Below are 17,127 nucleotides of genomic sequence, written 5' to 3'. Positions count from 1 at the left end.
CACTCAAGAAACTCACGCACAGCCAAGTGAGTCATGAAAAATCCTCTGAAGAAATTAGACTGAGCTTCTGTTTGTTTCTGGATTTTAGTGATGCTCTGGTTCAAAACACTTCTTTTTGTCCAACATGACATTTTTCTTTGGTTGTTTTTTGTCTTAGTGCTTGTCTGCCTTGCCTGTTTAGGCCCTGATCCTGCAATGAGCTCTGTACTGGCAGACGCCCACTGAAGTCACTGAAGGATCGAGGTATTCGACTGTAAGCTTTTGGGGGCAGGTACCATCTCTTTCTCCATGTCTGTAAAACTTACCACAATGGAGCCCTGATCCTAACAGACCCCTCTGGGGTAATACAAATTTTAAAATAAAAATTAATCTATTCTTCCCACGGTTCTCCTCTTTTCTTCTCACTATGTGTTGAAGGTCAATCAATCTCTTACTAATGCACTTTTTTTCTTAAACTGAATTTCATCCAAATGCACACAAGCATTTAACATAATAAGCAAGTCAGTCTGAACAAAGTAAGCATAGTACTTTAGTGGAAATAAAATTGTCAGTCCTAGAAGTTTCCCAGATTTTGGCAGGAACAAATGGTCAGTGGCAAATTCATGCTTGAAGTGTGTTATTTCATATTCTTCTTCTTTCATCTTGACTTATTTTCCAATTTATAAGGTATCATCCAGAAAATGATGGAACTAGAAAAATGACCATATGACATAGAGGACCAACCATGAACCACATTTAATGGCTAAGAAATAGTTAAAATGACCAATCCATGAACAACTCATCCAGGCTAGTCAGTCATTGTGCATACTTAAAATGAACAAAAGCATTTGCAGAAATCAGGATTGCCTCATGAACCATTGCTAAATAAAAACAAAGGAATTCAGCCAGCTCAAATTGTAAGCAGGCATTTGACAGTGACATGGCATATAACATTTAAGATTTCTCTATTGATAGAAGCCCAAAATGATGTGTCAGGTTTCTAGAATTTCTTGTGAAAATTCCTGCCTCTCTCGTTTTGAATTATTTTAGTACAGAAAGTTGTAATTTTAGCCAAAGCTTTTATGGCTAGTCTTGCAAGCTTCCTGAAGATTCTCTCCACCCCCACAGGTTTCTACAGAAAGTCCTGTAGGTATGGGTACTTTTTCAATAGAGATTTATTTCTAGTTTACAAAATCTGTCCACAATTACCTCACCTGGGCTACTGGACTAACTAAAGGATTTAAGAAAGGCTTTTGTTTATTATGTTTAGGTAGTTAGTCGGAGAGTGTCTCTTTTCCAACAAATGTATGCGCTCTCTCAACAGCAAGACATTTACCAAAAAAAAAAAAAAAAAGTCTGTATTAAATTCCCAAATGCCCACTCTCTTGTATGGTGTATCCTGCTCATTAAATAAGGCTGTACAAGGAATTTCTTTTAAAAACTGTGCTTTTTGTCCCACACAAAAATAGCTTAAACTGTAAGGGTCCCACTCTGGAACGTTTACAGAAAACCTCAACACTGTTGCAAAATCTTATTGTTTTCGATTCCAGCATCTCACTGGTGAATCTGCACCCATATTTTAGCTAATGTTACAAATTCTTCCTTCCTTCCTCCTTTGAATGTTCCTGGAATTTTCCTGAAATTCCTCTCTCCACACCCTGTGAGAAACTCAACTTTAAATGGTTATTTAAAAATGAAAAATTGTTAGATGTAAAGGATGTTTTTCAGTTTCTGGTATTATATTGAATACAGGTTGAAACAAAGGTCTTGCATATAGATACTTAGTAGCATAACAGGGAAGAAAGAAAAATCAGCTTTGATGAAGGTGAGCTAATGCAAATGGGTATGAACAAGGGTGTTTCTATAAATGAATGAAGGTGCTGAATGCCAAGTAATGTTATCTCTAAGCGATTAAACATCATGACTGGAGAAACAAATGCCTTCGCTGGCCAAATTAATAATAATTCTTTCCTGTGATCCAAATGGTCACCAAAGGGTGCTTCTCACCTCAAGGGAGTCTATGGTTCAGAAAACCAAAAAACCTCCAGCCAGTAATTTAGGTGTAGGATTCAGATACTCTTACTCATGTTGGGAAGTAACTTTACACCACAAGTAGCCACATAGAAGCCAATGAGCTACAAAGAGAATAATAAATAAGAACAAGCAATGACAAACAGTATGGTAATTCAGCCCAATTACAATCACTCTCTCTCTCTTTGAGAACTTCCATCTGAAGTTGCACTTTCTAGCAGAGAGAGATCCTCTTCCTGTTGGGACACGCTCACTAGAAGAGAAGCTGAAATAGACGCTGATTATCCAGAATCAACAAGTTGATCCCATCTGTTTATGACAAACTATTTAGGCAATTTACTAATAGGCCCAGGATGTTGTGTTCCCCAAAGTCAGATCTTAACTTAAGTCCCGTGCCCATATGATTACTAACTGTCACGCTATCCATGCTATTATCAAGAATTTTACAAGTGGAAGACTACTTTAATTCTATTTCTTGAAGAAAATGTTTAAAGAGTATTCACTTAAGATCTCAGCATGTATTTTTTAACCCATAGAGTTGCTTAAAGACTGGTTTTCAAAAGGCTGGTAAACAGAAATCAGGAGTCAAATTCAAGTTAAATCCCACAAAATCTGTTTTAGCTAAACTAGAGATTCCAAGTTAGGCATATTGACACCTAGAAGGATACAAGCAGTTGTTAAGGGGTCATTTCCAACCATCCCTTCTCATATTCCAAAATGAAAGGAGAGTCACACCAGGATTTGGGTATGGAAAAGGGAGTCTCATTATGGAAAAAGTTGAGAATCACCCTGACCTAACTGATCTCCTTGTTTGCTCGCCAGGAACATGATGTGCTAATAATGTTCAAGAATTAGCATGAGAAACTGCTAATACAATTTAAGATTATATGTCATTACCCCCAGCTAAAATCAACTTCAGTACTACTGACCTTTGCCTGGGGCACGACTTACGTTTTAACTTTAAACGATAAACCCTGGATGCTAGCGATGACAACTTCTTTCGGGGTAACACCACCTGAAGAATTCTTCAAAAGGGAGCTCTCTGCACTTCCTTTAAGAGGGCCTGAATCTTCACTGCCTTGACTTTAGGAAGTCACTTGCGCCTCTGCAAAATGGCAGTAAAACATTACTATTCAGATTTGGTAGCATTTTTACACCTCTTTTTCACAGATGTAAATGATCACAAAATTGCAAGGAAGTGGAGAATCAGATCCTGTACATGTCAGGCAAGTCTATGCTACAAAATTAAGTCTACTTAAGTTACTTTGACATATAGCCACTGCAGTTATTAAATCGATTTTTCATGGCCACACTACGCTCCTTCTGTTGGCAGAGCGCATCCTCCTCACCAGGAATTCTTCCACTGATTTAACTGTCAGCGTGGAGCATTCTGGGGCACTGTCCGCGGAGCCGTGCCGCGTGGGGCTGGCAGCCCGGGCACCTTCTGCTCTAAAAGAAAGGACTCTAAAGTGCCTTTAAAGTTTTATTTTTAAACCTCCTCATAGTCAGTTCAGTGTCTGAGATATCATTCCAGTTCCACAACTGTTTAAAACATAGTTGGTCAAATCATTTTAAAAATTGGAGTTTAAAATGCAAAGATTTGGGCATAAAAATAAAGATGGTGCATCATTAATTTGGCATAAACCGAAGCTACATTTCTCTTTTAACTTACTATTCTTTGATGGATGAGTGTTGTAAAGATAAGCAGCGGGGGGAAATTCTCCATTACAGTTAATGGACGGTATATGCAGACCATAGGGAGAGAGCGGGAATGGGTAGACAGCTAAAGAACTAACGAGTCAAAATAAATAATGAATAATCAAAAGATTTTCTCAGTTCTGAGACTAGCCAAGATTAAATGCAAATAGCATTAAAAGCTGGTAACAATCAATTATGCTGTTTAAATTCCCCTCGCATTCACCCCATAAGCCTATGTTGTACTTTGGAATGATAAATGGAAATTCAGTTGAATGCTTTAATGGACACCATCATTCTCTGAATGGCATCCTCCGAACTGCATATTATGCAGCCCACAAAGGTTTAGTGGAAATCAACCATTAATACAAGTGCATCCCAACTGTCGGGGTTGGATGGCTCCTGGCTCGTATCAACACACTGCATCCCAGGTGTATGATGAGGTGATCTGCTTTTCAAAATGAGAAGTGGGCAGAACTGTTTCAGAGAAGTCTGGATACCTCCAAACACTGAAGTGTAACTCTTCTGCCTGGTGCCAGTCACTGCCCAGTTCAGCAACAGGTCTCAGGGACCTCTCTTCAAATAAATATAATGTATGGCTCAAGTACCCACCTAAAATGTTATCCACTCCCAACATTTAGGAATTTAAAAATCTGGCATCCTTTCCAGGTGTCTCTTCGCCATTCGCAAGCACACAGGAGTCCTTGGGAATATGAAACCACAAACACCTTTTATCTGGGAAACATAAAATAACCATATACTTACATAAAAATAAAATTAAGTAAATCCCAATATATCACAAGAATGGCTGACACCAAAGTCCCAGTTAATAGTTGTCCTGTTTACTGAGGCCCAGAACTCTTATGCACAAGACAGTTCCCACCCACTTACAGACTCATTCACAAAGCCAAATAGACTAAGTGGTAGTCAAGTGTGTGTCAAGGGTGGCTTCTCTGCACCAGTCCAGAAGCAAAGCCCACACTATAGTTTTGTTCCAACATGCATCGACTTGGTCTAGCTCCACCAGCTCAGCTGCTGCCTACTCCAGATGAGGAACTCAACTCCTCCACCACTGGTCCAATCCACAAAGTAAGCTGTACATAGGGTTCAGAATCTATGGGAAGGAAACCCAGAGCAAAGAAGAACCCGTAAGGATCTTAGACAGAGTGCTCTGGTCTCCTCTGTTTCTGGCACAAAGGGCGGGGCTGGCTTGGCTCTGCCCACTAGGGGGTCTGAGGTGGCTCCTCCCCGTCAGGCTTAGAGAGAGGCCACTCTGCCGCACTACACTAACATTCAGTTCATAAAATGGTTCATAAAATGTCACATCTGCGGCTAATTTCCATTATCAGGTTCCTGCTTATGTTCAGAAAAGAAAATGAAGTTTGGCACAAAAGAATGTAAAATCAAAAGCAAGCTGGTATCAAAAGCTCTGTGGACCAGTTGTCAATGACCTTTAGTGTGTCAGTCACTGATGGAAACCTCTTGGAGTAATTAACAGTAATAGCATAGAATGTGTTTTGCCTCAAAAACCTCTAAAAGCCCCAGATTCATTTAGATCTACAAACCGCTATATTCTCTTAGTATTGGATATCTGATTTAGATCTATAACCACCATATTGCTTGGGTGCTGGATATCTGTTCCCCCATTAAGAATGTCTTCACTTACTTTCATGCATCACTTTGGTAGTTCATCAGAGCTGCATGAGCTAAAAGGCGCTCACGAGGTGCTTAAGCCAAATGGAGTGCCCACAACTCTGGAGTTTACTTTCCTGACTGGTATGACAGCTCCAAATGGCTCACTTTTAGCTTGGTACAAGGCCTTTCTCTCAAGCTTTGGCCTAAATGAAGGGGGTAGGGTATATGGTTTTTGACTTTGCTTTTATGAAAAATCTTTTTCTTTCTGCTTTTGGCTTAAAATGTAAAGACCAAAGACTGTGTACATCTGTAGACTTAGGGATAAAGCTAATTCTTTTACTTATACATAGCCAAATAATAGATATCTTCATTCAAAGGAGCATCTCAATTTGCACGTGAAGTGGCATAACCACAAAACCCCATATACAACCAAGGAATGGAAATGGATTCAAGACCCTGATCTGGTGGCATAAAAGAGCTGTAACTGGCTGGATCTGGTCCCCCAGGAACATAAGTTCTCCACTTGGTGTAGAGCGTCAGGAATGACCCCGTACCGTCCCTCTCATAGACTCCAGTACAGGGTGTGTGTGACAACAGTGTGGCTAGAGGGAGTGGAATGTGGCTGTGTAACAGCTATTCTCAGCTGCCAGATGACTCCTTAATGGCAGTTCAGCAGTGGCTGAAGCAAGAATCCAGGGCTGCGAGGATGGCTTAAAGCAATCTTTGCCCTGCCCACCTTGGATGGTGCAGTAAGTGGACCCAGCTCCACTCATAAAATCGAGTGATAAGAGGTCTACCTGAATTGCATAAGAAAATGTTGTTTGCATGCATGTCTTCCAGTTTATCTAAACATGCAGATGACCGCACACACAAAATTAGGGATCAAAGGTAGGGGACAGACTGATCTCTCCTTGAAGACTTGATCCTCGTTGTTAAGTGAGTGAATGGTTTTTACTGCACTGATCTAAAGCAATACTGGAGGATGCCAGAAAATGGCATCAAGGTCTCTTTAGATCTCAAATAGAGTGAAAGAAAGCAGAACCATAAAAGGAACAACTGCTCGAGCCAGTTGTAGCCTCTCGTATAAAAATGTTGCATCTGCTACTAAAGCTGAAACTTCCCAGCTGCAGCGAGGGTCAGATACCGGTTTCCTGAATTAAGCTGCACACAGAGGGATGTCCAGAAAAGGATGGAAGAAAACAAAAAGTCCACAGCTCAGCTAAGAAATACTTACCCTTCTGCTCTCTTTTCATTGCTTTCTTTCCATGTTTATCCTTCATGCTATGGCAATGATGTTGTGTGCTGATAGTACCACCAGATGTATTCCTCGACAGATGCTTCTGGATGATTTCTCCAGCTGCTGAATAACTAAGGTCTGATTCTCCATTGCCCTGCATATTGTGTAGCCATTTACTTATGTGCAGAGTGAGTATAAAATGCTACTACCATCATGAGCAAGTGAAGAATTCTGATTTGGTAGTATTTTACACCACTTTGCACAGTTGTAAATACATGACTGCACAAAAGGCACGGCAGTGGAAAAATTGGGTCCACTAAATTTGGTTGTTGGTTTTGTTTGTTGGTTTTTGGAGAAACAATTTTTTGGGCAGAGTACAAGGAGGGTTGGGTTACCCAGATATACTGGTACCTTGGCTATCAGTGTAAGTATTCCGAGCCCGGGCCAAATCTAATCATAAGCCAAAGAGATGTACTGACAGCTTTAATATAACAGGAATTAGATACCCCATTGGGGCACACTGAGATGTCGAGCTACTGAGATTGCAGTGTAATTTTTTTTGTCTGACATATCCATTAGTTGAAGTTCAGACTTACAGCTTTTGACAATAGGATCAATATAAAGCATGAAAATTTTCAAAGCTCCTGTATCTATTGCCTGGCTACCTTTATTTTTTTTAATAAGCAGCTTGGTTTCCCTTAAAGCTGTTAACAATCAAGAGAAACAAATTGTGTTGCCTTTGAAGTGCCTGAAAAGGATCACTGGTATTAACATCTCCAAGATATGGACACTTTTAATACCATTTCCCAATTTGTGCCTGAAAGCTTAGTGAACAATGAGAGCCCACATTAATGAACACAGCCTTTCAATTAAAAAAATAAATAAATAGAGTCCAAGTCTTTGCTTAGCTCTTCATAAATTACTCTAGTTTCTTTGCCATTGTTTTCACACTCAGAGAGAATATGAATATCTTGTGGGACTAGAGTATAGTAAAGAAGGGGCAACATTAGACTGTAATCAGTATAAAGGTCATTGTTTAATAAGAACTTGGATATAAACAGGGCTTTGTAGATTTGTTTTTTCTAGTTCCCAGACTAATTAACAAGAACCTGTGTTGCCAAGCATCACCACACAGGGTCTGCCTAAAAGGGAGAGGATTCCTGACTACATGCTAGTGATAGCCCATTCATTTCATATTAGAAGTGGGCCCAAACTGGACAAATCAGTAAGTCAACTAGAAAATCCAACTGATGCTATGATGATGGAGAAGCAGAGCCACAAGAAAGTTCTTCATTTGAAACAGGGAATCTTCGCAGCTAAGTTTAAGACAAGCATTGGGTGTTGGAATGTTAGATTACTTTGGAGCACAGGTAGGCTGATACAAGTTTTCAGAGAAATAAAAATCTTTGGCCTAAGTATACTTGGACTGAGGGGGATAAGATGGACTGGATGAAGCAAATTATCATTGCAGGGCATGATTATTTTATATTCTGATAGAGAGGATGACAATACTGTAAGGGGTAGGCTTGTTATTGAGCAAAGAAGCTACTAAAGGACTGAAAGAATGGGAACCTGTAACTTCAAGAATATTGACTGCATGCTGTGTGACAAACCATGCAAAAGTCACAGTTATTCAGTGTTATGCACCATCAGATGATAGGGATGAGCAGGTCAGACTGTTTCTGTGAAAGATTGCAGAACATCCTTGCAATATGATGTTGTTATCTGTAAGAGAAATCTAAATGCACAGGTTGATGATGATCATAGTGGAAAGAACTCATTACCAACAGACATGGCATCCCAGGACAGAGTGACAACGGAGAACATTTTGTTGAACTATGCAGTCTTCGCTTGGAGTTCTTTTGTATCACTACCTCTACCTGGAAAAGTGCTTTGCATTCTCATTTTGAATAGGATGAAAACTGGTATTCATAAAGTACTCAGGGAAGGACAGGCTGGATTTCAATCTGGTAGGTCATATTCTGACCAGATTTTCACCTTGAGAAGACTTTTTGAGAAAGGCTTAAAATACCAGCAGAAGATGGTTTTTAGCTTCCTTGATTTTACAAAAGCATTTGCTAGTGTCCACAGAGAAGCCCTTTGGACAATCTTGAGGCACTATATAATTCCAGCAAAGACTGTCAATTTGATAAAAGCTTTATACCCCAAGTCTGTGTGCTGCATTAGGATAGCGAGTGGAGACACGAAGGAGTTAAAGATGGTTATTGATGTACGGCAAGGTTGAGTATTATTTCCCCCCGGCCCCATCTCTTCTGCATTGCTATAGATAGTGTGATGAGAAGGGTGACAGCTGCTGCAGAGGACACTGGTATTATTTGGGCAAGAGCTAAGCTCTGAGATTTAGATTTTGCAGATGATATAGTCATACTGAGCAAAAAAGCAGACGTGGCCAAAGTGGAACTTCATATCAGTACACAGAAGACTAAGATCACCGAGACAGGAGAGAATTCTGTCAATACTGGTGGATATCTTGATTGATGGAGAAGAGTATGAAAGAGCTGAGGACTTCATCTATCTTGGAAGTACAATAAATGCTAACGGCCGGCACACTAAAAAAAAAAAGTGAAGGCAAGCATCAGCAGAGTAAATGGATCATTTTCCCATTCGTCAAACATTTGGAAGAGTAAAAAAATGCATCTACAAACTCAAATGAGATTGCCCAACCCTATTGTCCTCCCAGCACTATTTGACAGCTCAGAAATATGGCAGATGGGGGAAGCACACAACAGAAAGCTGAGCGCACTCCAACAACATTGTTTAAGAATAATCGTGGGAATTCGTTGGAGATCGTGTAAGCAGTGTGAAAGTGTTGCGCTGCAAAGGTCAGCAGACTCAATAATGAGACAGAGACAGCTACTATGCTTTGGCCATGTCTCAGGCTACCACACAGAAGCAGCCCAAGGTAGGTCTGAGACTGGATCCCACCTGGAGGGAACAGAAGGCATGGAGGACAAAGAACGACCTATTGCAAGACCATAATGGAAACAGCCTTTTTGATTAAGATAACTTATGATGAAGTCCAACATCTTGCTCTGGACAGGCAGCAATGGGAAAAATGGGTTGTCTCCTTGCCACTAGGCACAGGGGATTCTAAAGCTCAAAAGCTTTATTAGGACTGAACAAATTAGTCTCCATGAGCAATCAGGTTCTATTCAACAGCCTTGGCCAGGGGTACAATAACTGAAGAACCTAAAGTTTCTTCACTCCAGGTATATTTCCATTCACTGCCAAGACTAACAGAAAGCACAAAGTGATACATCTCTTCACTCCATGGAAACTTATACTACTGATGGACACAGCAGGCTCAAAAAGAAAAGTCAATGAAAGGTCTGTAGGAAATAGATTGATCTCACACCCTCACTCATTCACACAAAAAGGAACACACGTCTATTCTGTGTCTTTTCGACCAGGAAGATCTGTGTCTCTCCAAATTTTTGACCACTGTTCAGAATGAGTGCTTTAGGATCCTGCTTCAGCAAAGCAGTTCAAGACATTCCTAAGTTTAAGCATATCCTTAAGTCCAACTGACTAACAATAGCCACTGTTTCATTAGCAAAGAGTGAAGCTGAATGCAGAACTAAATGTAGAACTTTATTAAATCGCATGTACTGCTCTGTCCATGGGACGGCATTGCTTCTAGCCTAATTCCATCCATTCCCCAGTTCCCCTTCCACAACAGTCCCTCCAGGATCATGGGCTCTCTGACTCCAGTTCCACTGATCATGATTAAGGCTACGTTTATGTCATGGAGGTCATGAAAGTGACAGAATCTGTGACTTCCAGAGACCTCCATCACATTCTCTGCTTCAGCCCTAGGGTCTGTGGGACTCTGGAACTGGCAGCCAGAGGAGCCCTGGCAGGGTTCCAGCAACAGCTGGAGAACAGCTGACAGCAGCGACAGGGGGCCCCCTGCAAAGTTCCAGCAAGAGGTGACAGACTCCTGAAGGGGCCCTCCTCAGGGTTCCAGTGACAGGAGACAGCCTCGCCTGGGAGAAGAGGTAGGGGGCAAGCAGCTGGGATGTCCCATTTTCATTTTGGGAAATATGGTCACCCTGCAGCTCCCAGCTGCTCTGGGCGGAGGGGACCCCCCATTCAGATTCCAGCTGCCTGCGGGTGGAGGGGGAACCCCAAAGCTCCGAGCCACCATGGTGGCAGGGGAAACCATGGAGCTGCAGCAGCAAAAGTCAGACAGGTCACAGCATCCGTGAATTCTTGTTTATTGCCCGTGACCTGTCCATGACTTTTACTAAAAATAACCAAGACAAAATCTTAGCCTTAATCATGATATAACCGCCACAAGGTAATAGCTTCAAGAAAACATAATCCATCATAATCTTCTCCATAGGGAAGTTCTTGCACCTTTCCTTGGGTTGCTATTTTGAAATCCTGATGGCTTCTGCTTCCTCCTTTTGGAAAACTCCAAATCCATGACATTTTAGCTAGCATTCTGTCCAAGGAATTGGCCGCATCCTGGAGACCCCACCTGCTCTATGGCTGCATCAAAATACCCTAACATGTTAAAAAGGTATTTCTCAGATTTTGATTCAGTATGGAAATTAAACTACTCCATCACTACCTAGAAGTGCTGCCTTCATGTAAGGTTTAAGGCATACTGGTGGGTAGATGAAAGAAGGTTGCATTCCTGCTGCCAAACTGTACTGGTTCCGTGGATGTTGGCATTTTCGCAAGCATTAAAATCTGTGCAAAAAATAGTGTCTAATAGAACACTGTACTGCAGCACAGAAAAGAATAGAAGTGGCATACATTAAATATGCTACTCAGCCTACAGTGGTGACATATCTGCCGATTAGCTTGTTTACTATGGGTTAAAATTAATTCTCAGTAAAAGACTGTCCTTTGAACATAGTATTTTTCTTGAACTGCTTTTCATCATTTTAAACCATGTAGATCCCACCACGAATTTGCTTTATCTCCTAACAGTTTACTGAATTGTGTCCTGTCGCTGTTCTGTCATTTTGCCTTTGTGTGGGGAGGCAGGTTCTGTAAGCCCTGCAGAGCATTAGCATGGTTCTCAGTGGAAACCTGCAATCTAATCTTATCTGGCTATGAACATCACATTGAATTCCTGGCACTGTAATACCTACAGTGTTCATTTACCTCATTTTTATGTTGATCTCAAGCTCATCCTCTTATAAAAAATGAAGAGATCAGCAAATATTCAAGACATTTTTATTAGCATTAAACAGTCGTATTCAATTTTCTCTTTCATTATGCATACCGCATTACCCATTTAATCCCAAACAAATACACTCATATATACATACACATAAGATTTGCCAAGAAGTTATTGTGGAGTGAGTTTATGGAGATCCTGAATTTCTTGTACCTACCTACCTATCGAATGCATAATACATCAGGGAGGACTTACCAATGAGTGCTTTGTTCTATGGATAAATTACAAGTAGGGATGATTCTACGCCTGAGCCCCAGACCTGAACATTCCAAAACGCTGGGAAATTCTCATTGGAAGAGGATCCAAATTTTGCATCTAGCTTCTCTGAACAATAGGTGAAATCAGAAGCCCATATCAGAACACCTGAAACTTTGGGAAAGTTGGAATCTAGATCCAGTTCTGAACTTTGCAGAAAGTGCCACTTTCTACTTGGATCCAATAGGCTCCAATTAAATTATCTCACTAAGAGTCTTAAATTAGGCATAAATGTTTTATTACGAGGGGCTTTAAAAACTCTCACTTGTTTTTCTTTTCTTTTTTAAATCACATGGATTCAAAGGCTGAAATGTTAGAGAACTGCGAATCGATGAATAAGTTATGAAACACACTGAGAAGAAAGTGCAGAAATACAAATCAGAATTCCAGCTCTAACTATGAAGGACATTTCATGTTGCACTCACCCCGTCTCTGCGGATGTATTTTAAATAGGCCATCAACACAAGTTTTTCTTAAAAGACTGTTCCCTCCCCCTTTTATCATAACTAAGGATTGAGTTAATATTTTGAGTCCTGTGTTCAAATCCGATTTAAAAGGATGGTTGCCCTGTCAGTTCCTTGATCCTCATTTGTTTAAAAATTGGCCCTCCCTTGAAGAAAGGCAGGCAGGCAGGAGGGCCAGGGACCAGCAATTAGGGATTGGCATCTCAAGGTGGATGCAATCGGGACAGTCACCCTCCCAAATGCCAGAGTTGCTGAGAAGGAACAGGGAGAGGCAAAGTTGGTTTCATTGCCTCTGCAAAATTACTATTTGGGTCTGATCTCTTCCACACCCTTCTTCATTATAAGCAGGACTGCCACCATTACTCTTCTCAATGCTCAGGAAGACTTTTGAACTACAAAGAGCAGGAGAGGAAACTGGAGCTATTTCAGGCCAATCCTTCTCTACCCCTTCTGGATCTGGGTGAGCTGCAGTATTGCCATCCCTGAAAAATTCAAAAAAATTAATAGCTGGCTGGGATTTTAAATAACTAAATAAAATTGGGACCCTTTGTCTTTACCTTTTAGCATTGGAGCATTTGAAGTTCACATATGCAAGTTTTTCCTTACAACAGTGATGCTAGAAACTTACATTTATATAGAAAGCTGAACTTCTCAGCTAATCACAGGTACGCAAGAGCTGAGGATTAAAGAAATACATCAAATATCATGAGAGTCACAATAAACACATCAGAATTAGCAACACTGGAGCTTAATCCTTCGATCTGGAATGGGCCAAGGAGTGAGGGTCTAGCCAGACATAGCTTCATTTCTGCTACCCTCCAGGAAATTATGTAAAAGGTTGTCGTGTCAGGGAGCAAGTAGCCTGGCAGCTGCTCTATTACAAAATAGGGTTTGTAGAGCAGATCAGAACACAAGGAGCTTGTTTTCGCAGCCAGTGACATTGGCCACAGCTTTTCCTGCTCCCCTGCCTCAACTCCCTGGCATCTGTGGAATTTTGGGATGATGCTACTCCCCCGCAGCTCTCTCTGCCCCAGCCAGAAAGATCTCTCTGGGGAAGAGCCATTATCTGCTTTCCTACCTGCCGATCTCTTTAGTGAGCCTGTCCTGTCCCCCAGTTACTAATGTGACTTGGAATGAAGCATAGCTTGGATCCTGTTCCTGATCTCCAGCTGCCTGTAGGAATTCCTGGTGCTATTCCTCTGCCTGATAGTTGCTGAAGAATGTCACTCTTCATCAGCCATACTACATTCTCCAGCCTTCCTCCTTGCTGTAGCCATGAGGGCTTAGGATACAGCAACTCTTTAAAGTCATAAGTGAAAATGTGTTTGATTGGTGTTATCTGGACAGGTGATCTGCTAGGTCACTCCAATCCTTGACTCTGGGAGCCATCATTACCCTGCTCTGCTGTGAGAACCCCCATTCCTGGGCTGTTCATGCACAGCCTCTGGCATGTAAGCTGCTCCCAACTATTTGCAAATGAATGACACTAGCTAATATCTCTGGTCCCAGACACAACCCTAGGAACCTCTGTCTTACAGTGTCCAGTTATGCCCGCTGGACGCTGCAAGCTTATCTGAGTTTGTCAATTTAACAGAGAAATTGATATGCACCAGGCTTGTTATCCCGAGGGGAGTCTCTGACATGCTTTAAACCAAATGCACTGCTTCAGGTAGAACAAACAGATTTATTAACTACAGAGATAGATTTTAAGTGATAATAAGTCTAAGCATAAGAAGTCGTATTTGGTCAAATGAAATAAAAGCAAAATGCATTCCAAGCTGATCTTAACACTTTCAATGCCCTTACAATCTTAGATGTTTCTCACTACAGGCTGGCTGGTTGCTCTTCAGCCAGGCTCTCCCCTTTGATCAGCACTTCAGTTGCTTGGTGGTGGTGTCTGTAGATGAAGGTGGAAGAGAGAGAGAGAGAGAGCATGGCAAACGTCTCTCCCTTTTATCATGTCCTTTCTTCCGTCTTTGCTTTACCCCCATCTTCAGAGTCAGGTGAGCATTACCTCATCGCAGTCCCAAACTGACCAAAGGAAGGGGGGTGACTCCCTCAAGAGTCCAACAGATCCTTTGTTGTTGCCTAGGCCAGTGTCCTTTGTTCCTGTGAGGCTGGGCTGGTTTTGTCCCATACATGCCCTGATGAAATGTGAACTGCCCCTCTGCTTCTGGAGAGTTTTGCCTGGGCTTGCTTTAAGCCATGAGGACACATTTACAGCCTCATAACTATATACATGAAATTACAACCTACAACATTACTACAACAACAATGCTGAGTGCATCATGAGCCTTCTGAAGACACCCAACATGACAAACTTTGCATTAGATACCATACAATCATATTATAAGGATGAACATGGGGGTGCTGGGTGTTCAGTACAGAATGTCACACCCACCCTAATTTAAATATATAATAAACACAGACACACACACACAATCACAACACACTCTGCTCCAGAGGGGCAAAGGACTGTAGTAATGGAGAGTGAGAGTTGTTTGGGGCAAAACTTGGTGAAGTACTTGCTCAAACATTATGCATGGTTCCAAATAGTGCTCTCACACTCACTCTCTTTCCTGAGCAAGAAATTCACGGACACGTTTTCATAAAGAAAAAAACAGGTTCAGCTCCCCAGCTGCAGTTTAAATGTCTCACTTGGAGAGAAGAAAAAAAGCAGCAGCAGCAGTCAGTCTATGGACCCAACATGACTTAAAAGATCGTGCCTTTTTAATCTTAATGACAGCATGTTGATATTTCTATGCATCAGCAAGAAAGTACACAAAAAGATTCATGGCCATTAGCATGTTCCCACTTCATCATAGTAACTTATGTTTCAAAACCAAAGCTCATCTTCATTCACAAGTGATACCACAGCAAACAAACATTAAATAAATGTATTGATTGGAAACATTTTACATCAGTTAGTTTCCCTAATAGAGGACTCATTTAAGAACACTTTACCAGATGCCCAAAAAGCCACAGTTGAGAAACCAACCTGGTTTAGAGGGGAAGTGAAGACAGCTATTAAAAAAATAATAAATAACAAAAGGAAGAAAGTGGAAGTTGATAGTAATGAATATAAATCAGAAGATAGGAATTGTAGAAATTTGCAAGGGGACACAAGGAGTACTCTATACCCAGTGGAGTTAAGGACAATAAGGAGTTTTAAAAAATATATTAGGAACAAAAAGAATCTTGACAATGGTATTGGTCCAGTGTTAGATGGAAATGGTAGAATTATCAAGAATAATACAGAAGTATTCAATAAATATTTCTGTTCTGTATTTAGGGAAAAACATGAGAGAGTCTTATCATATGGTGATTACAACACTCTTTCCATTCTGCTTGTATCTCTGGGGGATGTTAAACAGAAGCTACTAGAGTTACAAATTTTTAAATCAGGAGGTCCAGTTAACTTGCATCCAAGAACTTTAAAAGAGCTGGCTGAGGAGCTTGCTGGACCGTTATTGCTGGTTTTCAATAAGCCTTGGAGCACTGTGAAAAGTCCAGAAGACTGGGAGAAAACTAATGTGCCAATTTTTAAAAGAGTAAATGGGATTACCTAGGTAATTATAGGACAGTAAACTTGACATTCATCTCAGCAAGATAAATGGAGTAGCTGATATGGAACTCAATTAATAAAGAATTAAAAGACGATAACTTGATTACAGCCTATAACTATCTATGTGGGGAACAAATATTTAATAATGGGCTCTTCAGTCTAGCAGAGAAAGTTATTACATGACAATTTCTGGAAATTGAAGCTGCACAAATTCTTACTGGCAATAAGGTGTACATTTTTTAAGGTCAGAATAATTAACCATTAGAACAATTTACCAAGAGTCATGGTGGATTCTCCACTGACACTTTTTAAAACACAGTTGGATACTTTTCTAAAAGATATGCACTAGGGATTATTATGGGGAAGTTCTGTGTGTTATACAAGAGGTCAGACTAGGTGATCAGAATGGTACCTTCTGGCCTAGGACTCTATGAACCTATGAAAATTAGTATTTTATAAAATGGGTATAGTTTTCCAATTAGGAGGTAAACTTTTCCAACACTGTATGTCAGCTAGCAAAAGGCAAGCCTCAAAAAGTTGAGTTCTGTTCTGATAAGCACCCAAAAGTTTGGATCCTTACCTTTCTCTAGCTGTTTTTAACCATGCTATAGAATTTCATAGTGTGGATATAATTCTTTATTAAAGTCAATAGGCTGGCTCAAAAAGTCTATAAAATAGTTATTTTGTATTATATTCTAGAGGACTTTTCCATAATGGTTGTAGTTTGACCAATTAATTCTCCCATCCCTCAAGTTAAAATGTCAAGTTTTGTGAGGAAATATAAATGACATACAAAGGAAATTGCTAAAAATTTCCTTTCTCCCTAATGGCATCACATGCAACCTGTGCTGGCAAAGCTAGTCACTCAGTGCTCAATGGAGGTGTACGCAGCCATCTGGCCACTGTGTTTTTTTAAACTATTTTTACATGATTACTTCAAATAATGACTTACATCTCCTAAAAGTGAACATCAGTTAGAAAAAGAAAAAAACTTCCCAGAAGATTTGGCAGCATATCACAGATTACTAATGAGGAACCAAAAGTTGCCAAG

The sequence above is a fragment of the Natator depressus genome, chromosome 3 (assembly GCF_965152275.1).
Source record: "Natator depressus isolate rNatDep1 chromosome 3, rNatDep2.hap1, whole genome shotgun sequence".
NCBI lineage: Eukaryota > Metazoa > Chordata > Testudines > Cheloniidae > Natator > Natator depressus.
Note: the sequence above shows the minus strand (reverse complement) of the source record.